This window comes from Podarcis tiliguerta, assembly GCF_965153285.1.
Source record: "Podarcis tiliguerta genome assembly, chromosome: 7".
NCBI lineage: Eukaryota > Metazoa > Chordata > Lepidosauria > Squamata > Lacertidae > Podarcis > Podarcis tiliguerta.
Window position 1 is genome coordinate 34,062,039 of NC_139540.1, and position 12,180 is coordinate 34,074,218.

Genomic DNA, 12,180 nt, shown 5'->3' on the forward strand with positions numbered 1-12,180 from the left:
GCAAAGGGGCTTGAATAACTCGGAGAAGCTATGAGCTATGCTGTGCAGGGCCACCCAAGACGGACAGGTCATAGTGGAGAGTTTTGACTAAAAGTGATCCACCTGGAGCAGGAACTGGCAAGACACTCCAGTATCCCTGCCAAGAAAACTCCATGGACAAAAACAACAGGCATATAAAGGTTATGACGCTGGAAGATGAGCCCCTCAGGTTGGAAGGCGTCCAACATGCTACTGAGGAAGAGCGGAGGGCAAGTACAAGTAGATTCAGAGCTGATGAAGTGGCTGGGCCAAAGTCGAAAGGTTGCTCAGTTGCGGATATGCCTGGAAGCGAAAGGGAAGTCTAATGCTGTAAAGAAAAATATTGCATAGGAACCTGGAATGTAAGAACCATGAACCTTGGTAAGCTGGATGTGGTCAAAATGAGATGGCAAGAATAAATATTGACATCCTGGGCATCAGTGAACTAAAATGGACGGGAATGGGCGAATTCAGTTCAGATGACCATCATATCTACTACTGTGGGCAAGAATCCCGTAAAAGAAATGGAGTGGCCCTCATAGTCAACAAAAGAGTGGTGAAAGCTGAACTGGGATGCAATCTCAAAAATGATAGAATGATCTTGATACGAATCCAAGGCAGACCTTTTAACATCACAGTAATCCAAGTTTATGCACCAACTACCGGTGCTGAAGAAACTGAAATTGACTAATTCTATGAAGACTTACAACACCTTCTAGAAACGACACCAAAGAAGGATGTTCTTCTCATTATAGGGGATTGGAATGCTAAAGTAGGGAGTCAAGAGATAAAAGGAACAACTGGCAAGTTTGGTCTTGGAGTTCAAAATGAAGCAGGGCAAAGGCTAATAGAGTTCTGTCAAGAGAACAAGATGGTCATCACAAACACGCTTTTCCAATAACACAAGAGACGACTCTACACATGGACATCACCAGATGGGCAGCATTGAAATCAGATTGATTATATTCTCTGCAGCCAAAGATGGAGAAGCTCTATACAGTCAGCAAAAACGAGACCTGGAGCTGACTGTGGCTCAGATCATCAGCTTCTTATAGCAAAATTCAACCTTAAACTGAAGAAAGTAGGAAAAAATCTGGGCCAGTAAGATACAATCTAAATCAAATCCCTTATGAATATACAGTGAAAGTGAGGAACAGGTTTAAGGATTTAGAGTTCCAGAGAACTATGGATGGAGGCTCGTAACATTATACAGGAGGCAGCAACGAAAACCATCCCAAAGAAAAGGAAATACAAGAAAGCAAAGTGGCTGTCCAATGAGGCCTTACAAATAGCGGGAGAGAGAAGGCAAGCAAAATGCAAGGGAGATAGTGAAAGATACAGGAAACTGAATGCAGATTTCCGAAAAATAGCAAGGAGAGACAAGAGGGACTTCTTAAATGAGCAATGCAAAGAAATAGAGGAAAACAATAGAATGGGAAAAACCAGAGATCTGTTCAAGAAAATTGGAGATATGAAAGTAACATTTTGTACAAAGATTACAAAAGTGGTAAGGACCTAACAGAAGCAGAAGACATCAAGAAGAGGTGGCAAGAATACACAGAGGAATTATACCAGAAAGATATGGATGTCTGGTACACCCCAGGTTGTGTGGTTGCTGACCTTCAGCCAGACATCCTGGAGAGTGAAGTCAAATGGCCTTAGAAAGCACTGCTAATAACAAGGCCAGTGGAAGTGATGATATTCCAGCTGAACTATTTAAAATTTTAAAAGATGATGCTGTTAAGGTGCTACACTCAATATGCCAGCAAGTTTGGAAAACTCAGCAGTGGCCAGAGGATTGGAGAAGATCAGTCTACATCCCAATCCCAAAAAGGGCAGTGCCAAATAATGCTCCAACTACCACACAATTGCACTCATTTCACACACTAGCAAGGTTATGCTTAAAATTCTACAAGGCAGGCTTAAGCAGTATGTGGACTGAGAACTCCCAGAAGTGCAAGCTGGATTTAGAAGAGGCAGAGGAACCAGAGGCCAAATTGCAAACATGCGCTGGATTATGGAGAAAGCTAGAGAGTTCCAGAAAAACATCTGCTTCTGCTTCATTGACTATGCAAAAGCATTTGACTGTGTCAACCACAGCAAACTATAGCAAGTTCTTAAAGAAATGGGAGTGCCTGATCACCTCATCTGTCTCCTGAGAAATACCAACAACCTCAGATATGATGACACAACCTTGATGGCAGAAAGTGAGGAGGAATTAAAGAACCTTTTAATGAGGGTGGAAGAGGAGAGCACAAAATATGGTCTGAAGCTCAACATCAAAAAAATGAAGATCATGGCCACTGGTCCCATCACCTCCTGACAAATAGAAGGGGGAGAAATGGAGGCAGTGAGAGATTTTACTTTCTTGGGCTCCGTGATCACTGCAGATGGTGACAGCAGTCACAAAATTAAAAGACGCCTGCTTCTTGGGAGAAAAGCAGTGACAAACCTGGACAGCATCTTAAAAAGCAGAGACATCACCTTGCTGACAAAGGTCCGTATAGTTAAAGCTGTGGTTTTCCCAGTAGTGATGTATGGAAGTGAGAGTTGGACCATAAAGAAGGCTGATCGCTGAAGAATCGATGCTTTTGAATTATGGTGCTGGAGGAGACTCTTGAGAGTCCCACGGACTGCAAGAAGATCAAACCTCTCCATTCTTAAGGAAATCAGCCCTGAGTGCTCACTGGAAGGACAGATCCTGAAGCTGAGGCTCCAATACTTTGGCCACCTCATGAGAAGAGAAGACTCCCTGGAAAAGACCCTGATGTTGGGAAAGATTGAGGGCACAAGGAAAAGGGGACGACAGAGGACAAGATGGTTGGACAGAGTTCTTGAAGCTACTAGCATGAGTTTGACCAAGCTGCGGGAGGCAGTGGAAGACAGGAGTGCCTGGCGTGCTCTGGTCCATGGGGTCATGAAGAGTCGGACACGACTAAATGACTAAACTACTAAACTAAAGAATAATTTATGTGATATACCTGCAGCAAAGCCTACAGAACTTGCAATTCATCAAGGAAAACACAGTCCACAATTGGCCACGTAACATGGCTGACCAGGGAAATGATAAAGCTCCTGGTTTCAGTTTGTGTGTATGTGTGTGTGTAAAGCATATGTTTGTTTTATCTAAAGATAGACATTGGTGCTTGGGAAACTGGAAATAGGTTACAGTAAACTATTTATGGAGAATATCTACATTCCTGGGAAAATATCATGCTAGAAGCATCCCCAAGATAGTTTCTAGATAATGGAAATTGCACCATAGATAACAGCATGGAATTTCAATGGGAAAATGTGGGTATGCCTCTTCATCCCTCTCTGAACACTTGTCATTAAGGAGAACCTGACCTTGCGATGTTATAGATTTAGTATGGTAATGGCTCAGAAAGGAGACACTTTCTGATTTACCCAGCTGTTTGTTTCTGGCCCAGTGTTTCCCAATTACTTCACCTGTCCTCCCTCTTAGATGTTGAACATGCTCTGAATAAATGCTGCCTCACCTAGCTGCTTTTTCAGTGTTCAAGTATCGATCCAACAGAACAACACTGTGGTGGTGCTGAAAAGAAATGCAGGGCTAATTCACATGCCTACAATTTGGGGGTTAATTGCTTTGTGACTTAAAACCCATAATTTGGAAGCCCTTTCTTGTTACAAAACACACCAGCCATAAAACAGCCAATGAATACAAATTGCTCCAGTGCTATCATGAGATGTTTGTGTGATGGATCCCTTGGCAATCACCAATACTGGTAAGATTACTGATCCAACTGGAATTAATATTAATGATTTTGAAAGTTTCTACAGGTGTTTTATCCATAATCTGAATGTACATGAATAACTGTTCCTTCTAAGGTATAAGTTATACCTTAACTAGTCCTTCTAAGGCAAATATAAAGGTCAGTTATTGTCTCTTCATCCATGGGTTGTGAGGAAGGAAAAGGCACTGTCCTAATTGTTCAAGGTAATTGTACCTTCCTTTGGGGGGGGGGTCTTGCCTAGTGGAACCTGATAAACAATATTTGTGATATGAGTAGCCAATGTGGGGCCTTCCAGATGTTGGGGATTGTAATTCCCTTCATCACAGACCATTGGCTGTGCTGGCTGGGGCTGATGGGAGTTGTAGTCCAAAGCATCTGGAGGGAACCACATTGTTTTATGACCACCAAGGGAATACTTCACAAGATGCAGGCTTTACCTGTGGACACTGTGGCATCCGCTAGCTTTGAAAAATAGGTTATAACTGAGTAGATGAAAAATAGATCTTTCATGGGCTTCTTCCTATGATAGCCACAAGCACAGCCTTAATGTCCAATGGAAGCCCACCTCTGACTGCTAGATATGGGGAGGGTTAAAAACAGGAGATGGATATGGCCATTATCACCATCTTGTGAACCTGCCTGTAGGCCAGCGGTTCTCAACCTGTGGGCCCCCAGATGTTGTTGGACTACAATCCCATCATCCCTGAGCTCTGGCCTTGCTAGCTAGGGATGATGGGAATTGTAGTTCAACAACTTCTGGGACCCACAAGTTGAGAAAGGCTGCTGTAGACAACAGGTAGGATGTTAATCAGCACTGACCATTGGCCTGGCCATCATGGCAATTCTCATATATTTCTTGAGTTACTTATTGATTTAATGGTGGCATTACCACACTGAGTATCAGGCCTACAGGTCTTGAGTATCATGATGGAAGAAAGGCAGGATGTGAATGTAGTTTTGTTTTAAGATAATCTGAAAAGGAAGGACTGACTGATATGTACCAGTATCTGTTCCATTCTGCTTGATGCAGGGCTGAATGCTTCCCATGTGAATATTTTCAGCATGAAGAATGCCCCCAAACCCTCCTGTTGTTCACCTGGAAGTTATTTTGGCACCATTTAAAAACAAAAACAAATAAAGGGTTCTTTGGGTGCTGATTGTATGAGTCTAGCCAAACAAGTAGTCCATGTGATGATGCCACAATGATTCCACATTGCCAAACGGTGATAATGGGATATGGTAACACTATAAGAGGCCTGGAAATATGTAGCTCAGAGGTACAACACACACTTTGCATGCAAAGGGTCCTAGGTTCAATCCCCACCCTATCCAGGCACTAGAACCGGGGGGAAACCCCCGTCAGAAACCCTAGGGAGCTGCTGCCAATCTCTGACCTAGATGGGCCAATAGTCTGACTCAGGTTAGGGCAGCTTCTTAAGTTCCTGGTCTGGAATTGACTAATTGTGTGTTTAGCATGTTTCTCCCATTTAACTGAGGAAGCTAATGCCAACAACTTGCCAGCATATATTTTAATCTGCTCAAATTCTTCCACCTTTTAAAAACTGTTGGGGTCAAATCCACCTTTGGTGGAATCATCAGTCAGCTTCAAAAGTGTTGCAGTATTAATGGAGATGGTACAAATATATGCTAGTCCGTGTCTATTTTTATGGTAACCTATCATGTTTGTGCTTATGGCAAGGCGGCACTGACAAGGAGAGGAACTAAAATTAGAGAATGCAATAAGGTTCTCCCCTCCCCATGTTTACACGTGTTGTTCTTCTGAGTCACAGCCCTGGAAAAATTGTGTGGTTGACCTCCCTTTCCCCAACAAAGTTTGGAAAATGCCTTCTCTCCCCCCGCCCCCCCCAAAACTCCTAAAATAGATCATGTTGGCATATTTTAATAAATATGCTACAATACAAGATTACTTGAAACAATACAATAACATTTCCTGAGTCTTACATTACAATTGATTCAGACTTAATATTTGTTGTCCTTGGCTAATTAACCCCGAGGTTGCCAAATTCCAGAACACAGCCATGTTCATGGTCAAAAGAGCCCACAAGGGGTATCAGGCTACATGCAGCAGTAAAACTGCATGCCCACAGCACCCTTCAGAACATGATGCATTTGAAAATGAAGACACTTTGGGTGAATTTCCATTAAATGGAATCCATGCGTGGACGTTTCATAAGCTATACACTAACAAGGGTAGGCTTAGAAGAGTTTAAAATTAAGAAAAGTATTAAAACTACTCGTACAAGCAATTGATTCTAAAAGCATGCATAGAAATAATGTAGCAAAGCTAGGATGCAATAAAACTTCTCAGGGCGATAGATGGGGTGGTACGTGTGTGGGACAGACATTGGCTAAAACTAAACAGAGGAGAGAATTGGGTTGTGTTAAGTAAGATAGATTTAATTCACACAAATGAAAAATGCATGTGTATTAACAAAAGTTTAAAATGAGAATGTCTAAATGTTTATTGGTGAAAAGTTTTTCCATGGGGCTATATTAAAAAAAAAGGAGAGCACTTTGAGCTCTTGCCAAGTTAACAATTAAGTAACTTATTGTTGTTCTTTGGTAACTAACATGTGAGTGTTGTAACCTTAGATAATGTGAGAGACATCGGGTTGCAAAATCTCTCCCCCCCCAACTCAGTGGAGTGAAGATGTAAAATGATGCTCTTCTGAAGGGAGAGTAAACTGCCTGGAAGCTGGAATGCAAGCTGTGGAGAAAGAGAGACCTTTGCTTATAGGTCTGTTTGAATTATTTCATATTTTGTAAGATACTGAGCCTGTGCTGGACAGCACAAGACAGTATGGATATTTTGGAAATATAGCTTAATGTATTCTGTTTTATTTTAAAGAGTTATGCCAGTAAAAGTTTGAACAATATTTTTATGGGTCTGGACAATGGTTTATTCCAAAAGGAGTCATTTCTTATGCTCCCAGTCGCTTCCAACTGCACAATATTAATATCTGCAACAGGTTGAAGAAGGAGCGAAGATGGTATCAGAAGGAGAAGCCTTCTAAGCCTATTGCAAGTGTGTTGCTTCTGAAAGTCTATGGATGTGTTTAAACCTGGTTTTTAGTTCATTATTGATTGTAATAGTTCTTTGAATGTTTTAAAAGTTGTTTTTAACTGTCTTTTTTACTGACAAGTTTCCTGTTGGTTTTTTTTTACTTTGAGGTGTTATTACAATCGAGTGGTATATATACATTTTGCGAAATTATTTATTTATTTATTTATTTATTTAAAAAGCAGAGGGTGATTTTTTTGGGGGGGGTTTCTTTTTTCAAAAATAAGAATGGAGCATGGGTAGTAGTGTTGTTTTGGTGAGGCTTTGCGGAAGTTTCTACTCTGTGCAGTGCTACTGAGGGCTGAGAGTAAAAGTTCAGTTTCTGCAGAAGGGCAGCAGCAGGTGGCTGTGGGCAGTGAAAGAAGGCGAATATGTGATTATTTTGGGATAAAACAGCCAAATGAAGAAGGGGGGGGGACAGAGCAAGAGGGAGAAAGGGAGCAGATCACCCCAAGAAAGAAGTAACTGATCAGACTCAAAGTGACTTAAGGAGGATGGGAAAAGTTTGGACTGGGTGATGGGAAAGAGTAGTTTGAAGAAAAATAAGGGTTGGTTTTGGTTAAGGGAATCCAGTGAATACAAAGATTTGGAAAGAAATAGGAAAATGTGGTGGAGAGGAAATTAGATCTGGATTGCATGGAGTGACAGCCATATTCCTCCCCCTTTGGTGGGTCAACTAATAAACGCATACATCCGAAAAGAAAAAAGCATGAAGAGATAAGTGAGAAATGTGCCATTCATCAGCAGTATCCAATAGATGCCTGGCAGCGACCCGTAAATCTGTTGCAGCAGTGCTGATCCTGTTGCTTGGAGCTTGTTTCATCTTTTCCCACATTAGCCTTGCAAAACCAGTTGAATCAGAGGCCATGGTAAGTCAGAAGAAAATGAACATATGTAGTGTGGGCACTGGTAGCTCCACAATGTTGTCCTCAACCTCTGAAAAAATAAAATCTGTGCGCAGAACCAAGATGACGCTTTCCACATTCAGTCAGTCAGTTCTGGACATGCCTTTGTGATGTACTGCAGAAACTCCCAAGGCAAGAGAGCGACCCCAGTCTGTAAGGACAGGAAGTAAGAAGAGATGAGCAGAATAGAGCAGAATATAAGATCTGTCACTGGGGCTGTTGAAACATTGTCATTTTATGCATTGTGGTGAGTTACAACCCTTTATAGAGAGGATTCTAAAAGGGACTCACTGTCTTAAAAAAAGGTTGTCAGAGATTGCATATCTTTTCAGAAAGGTGAAGAAACATGCTAAGGAATAGTACTCTAGAGGAAGAACCATGAAGTACTGAGTAAATTTCAAATGATTTTTCCACTAGTTTAGACCACTGGATGTTTTCCTCCATGTGTCTATGTATGTGTGCATGGACCTTAGAAGCAGGCAGATTAAAAAATGGTGTCCTGCTACAAAATGACCTTAAATTTCTTGTTGGACTTACGTTACTTGACTGCTGATGGCTCTCTCTTTCTCTGCTTATTTTTATTTTTAACAATTGGACATAATGTTCATCACACAAGTGATCAGACCCTCTCAAAATATTATGATACCTAGGTATCATAATAAAGTCATAGATTCAAAGAGTTGGAAGGGACCCCAAGCATCATCTAGTCCAACCCCCTGCAATGCAGGAATCTTTCCCCCCAACATGGGGCTCCAACCCACAACCCTGAGATTAAGAATCTCATGCTCTACCAACTTCACTATCCCTGGGATAGACAGCAATGCTTTTGCTGGGTGCCTAAAGAGTAGTAGTTATTCCAAAGTTGGGGTGGGTACCACAGCTGAAAAAGCCCTCACCCTGGTTGACATCAGCCTCATGCCAGATGTGAATAAGGGTTTCAGCAAACTGTTGGTTTATGTTGGCAACGATCCTAAAGTGTTATGGGAGTGCTTAGTGGGGTTTCTTTCGAGACTGGACACAGACATTTCTTTTTTCCAGTGTTGCAAGGCATCAATACCTATGGATACAAGAATATGGAGAGTAGCAGATGCACTTCCAGAATCCCACCTGAAGATGTAAACTGCTTCTTTTGAGCATATGGTGTTTTGATCATGCTTAGAGTGACTCATTGAAATCAAGGGACTTAAACTCACTAGGACTTGAAATCAAAGGGCTGTATCCAATTCCTCAGCTATGCTGCTGTGACGGACTTCTGGGCATGCAACAGAACCTCCTCTCCCACTCCTCTCTCCTCCAGACCTCTGTGCATCCTCAAAATCAGCTCCAGAGATTTGGGGGACCCTCTGGAGCAGATTTTTGGGGCACACAAAGAGAGGAAACATTTAAAAAACCTGCTGTTATCATGATGCTTCCACAGTGATTTAGAAGTTTCCCTAGAGACCAGGAGTCTTCCGTTACATCGGGATCCTTAACACAACAACTTGAAAGCTGCACCCCAGTCACCACCACCAAACTGGTCGCTGTGCCACAGAGGTAGGAAGCAGAACCCCCACCCACCAATGACCCACAATAACTAGATTCCTAGCTTCTTTTGTAAAGTCTGAGTTATGAGACAAAACATTTGTTAACTAACCTGAGCCTGCCTTTTGGCATTCTTAGCTAATGAAATGAAGTCATAGCGATGACTGACATTTAGGAAAGCAGGTCTAGCCAATTAGACAAATATATGGCTAGAGTGAAACAGCCATTGCCTAGCCCAGGGGTGGCAAACTTGTTCAGCAGGGGGCCAGTCCGCTGTCCCTCAGACCTTGTGGGGGGCTGGAATGTATTTTGAAAAAAAATAAAATGAACAAATTCCTATGCCACACATAGAATCATAGAACTGTAGAGTTGGAAGGGACCCTGAGGATCATCTAGTCCAACCCCCTGCAATGCAGGAATATGCAGCTGGTCCATACAGGGATCGAACCTGCAACCTTGGCGTTATCAGCACCAAGCTCTAACCAACTAAGCTATCCAGGCTCATGTTGGTCTCCTCTGATGTAATAATGATTGCTGCTCCACAGAAAAGAATAAAGGTATCAGTTATTTTAGTGTAGGGGGAAAAGACAGCAGCAATGACAGGAGATCATGATCTTTCTAACTCAGGTCTTATTTCATACCAAAAAGATGTGACACCTCCCTGTCAAGTTTGTAAACATTTTTTAAAGTACTCTGTTAATGCCAGTGCAGATAAAGTCCAATGCAGGTAACGACATTGTGGCTGAGAGAGCATGTGATATGCCAGCTCTGCAAAGTAACCCAGTATTATACCCATTTTGCTGGCTAACCCTCCAGTGTGGTCCAATGCTGTTATCATTGCATGCCGGGGTGCGTTTTGCTTTTTTAAAAAATGGAAATATAATTCCCACTCTCCCTGTTAAGTTAACTGCCACAGCAATGCAATTAATTTAGGGCTGAAGGGGTGAAGGAAGCCAGAGAAAGGTACTGAAGGTACTGAAGGTACCATTGGTCAGTGAAAATACATGGGCTGGATGCCAGGTCTCCCCATAGATGGAGAAGCAGGTCTACTCCTTGAGAAGCAATGGAGGGGAAGACCTGGAATTCAAGTTTTGAAGAGGTCAAGCTGCGCACACGCTGCCAGCTTAAAGTACGGTGAAATCACCCCTTCCCTAGTTAAACTATGGAATTTGCTCCTACAAGAGGCAGTGATGGCCACCCACCTAAATCTCTTTAAAAGAAGATTAGACAAATTCATGGAGGAGAGGAATATCAACTGCTACTGTCCATGATGGCTCGGCTTTGCCCCTTGGAGGCAGCAAAGCTTCTGAATACCAGTTGCTGGAATCCACAGGAAGCGTGAGTGCTCTCATGCTTGTATCCTGCTTGAGGGTTCCCTACAGGGTAGCCACTGTGAGAACGGCATGCTGGATTAGAAGGGCCCTTGGCCTGATGCAGCAGGCCCTCCTCCTTTTCCTCCAGCTACAGTTCAGGCCACGTTTGCACATCATTGTACGCATTCATACAGTCTGATGTGTTTCCAAGTCATCTCCTGTCCATCCACACCAAGTGTATGGAGGTCTTCATGTGGCTTATGTTTCCCAATCAGACTGACGCTGGTTTGGAGAGAAATGCCTCACAAAGCAACATTTCTCAAGGAACCTCAGGATAGATGTGTCTTGTGGCTAACCTTCTGTGTCCACTGCTCCACAAGCCAGCAATGTGAGCACCCAGTGGAGTAAAGCCAGGCTGTGTGTACACAGCCTCTTCTGTTGCCAGATCTACCAGAAATTGTTGGCCTGTTCTCTGGTGCTAGTTATGTTTGCTTGCTTGTTTGTTTGGAGTATTTGCCATTTCTGGTAGAGGTGGTGACAGGCTGTGTACCCTCCCTCTGCCCCTGGAAAAAAAAATCCTGCCCAACCGATAAAGAAAGAAATGTGAGAATGGAATATTTTTTGCCCGTGTCTCACTTATATGCAGCAGTTAAAATTCAGCGTTGCCTGTCCTTTGAGCAAAGATTTCAGAAGACTTCCGCAGTTCCCCCACCCTTGTTTTGTCCTTCTGCTGGCCATGTCTGTAGTATGGAGATGAAGGCGCTTCCAGCCAGCCTCCTCTAAGGGCTCTGGGGGACTGGAGAATGGAGGGCTAAAGAGCGCTTTTGATTACGGCGCCGTCCTCGCTAGGGAGAAAACAACGGGATCATCAAGCACAATGTTGCTGCTCTTCAGCTAGACAACGACTCCAGGATTGCGACTGAATGGGGTTTAACAACAGCCATTCATCTCCCTTGCGCTTTGCATCCCTGGGTGGCGAGAGCCAAGTGCCTCCAGCTTAAGCGAGCCCTCCTCTCCCTTGGAATCAACATGCCGTTTGAGACACTCACACAGGCGGGGGCTGGGAGAAGGGAAGTGCAGCTGATGAGACATCTCTGGCAAAGACTCTTGTGTCACTCACCAAGGAAGACGAAACCAGCTGCGCGAAGTTTCCAATCTCTTTCCTGCTCCGGAAAGGTTAAGGGCATCATGCATTGTGGCGCTGGCAGACACACACAGACAAAAATTCACATTTTAAGCAAGCAAACAAACACCCAGAAACGACGAATTCGTATTAACTCGCACCCAGCTTCTAGAAACCTGCCATGTATATTTTGGGTCCCTGCTACAGACACAAGCAAGCCGAGCAGGGGGAATCCCTCTACTTTTGTATCCCACGGGATATTTGGCTGATATGAGGGGTAAAGTTGGAGCATGAATCTGCACTAAGGGAAACTGAGGCATAATAAAGGAAGGCAGTCAAGGATCCTCAGCTTTATTAAACTCCTTACCTGCTAGAGAACGACGATAGGACTTAGTTTCATTTCAAATGTCATTTGAGAATCAGGGGGCAAGAAAATGGCAGAAATAACAGGGCTACTACA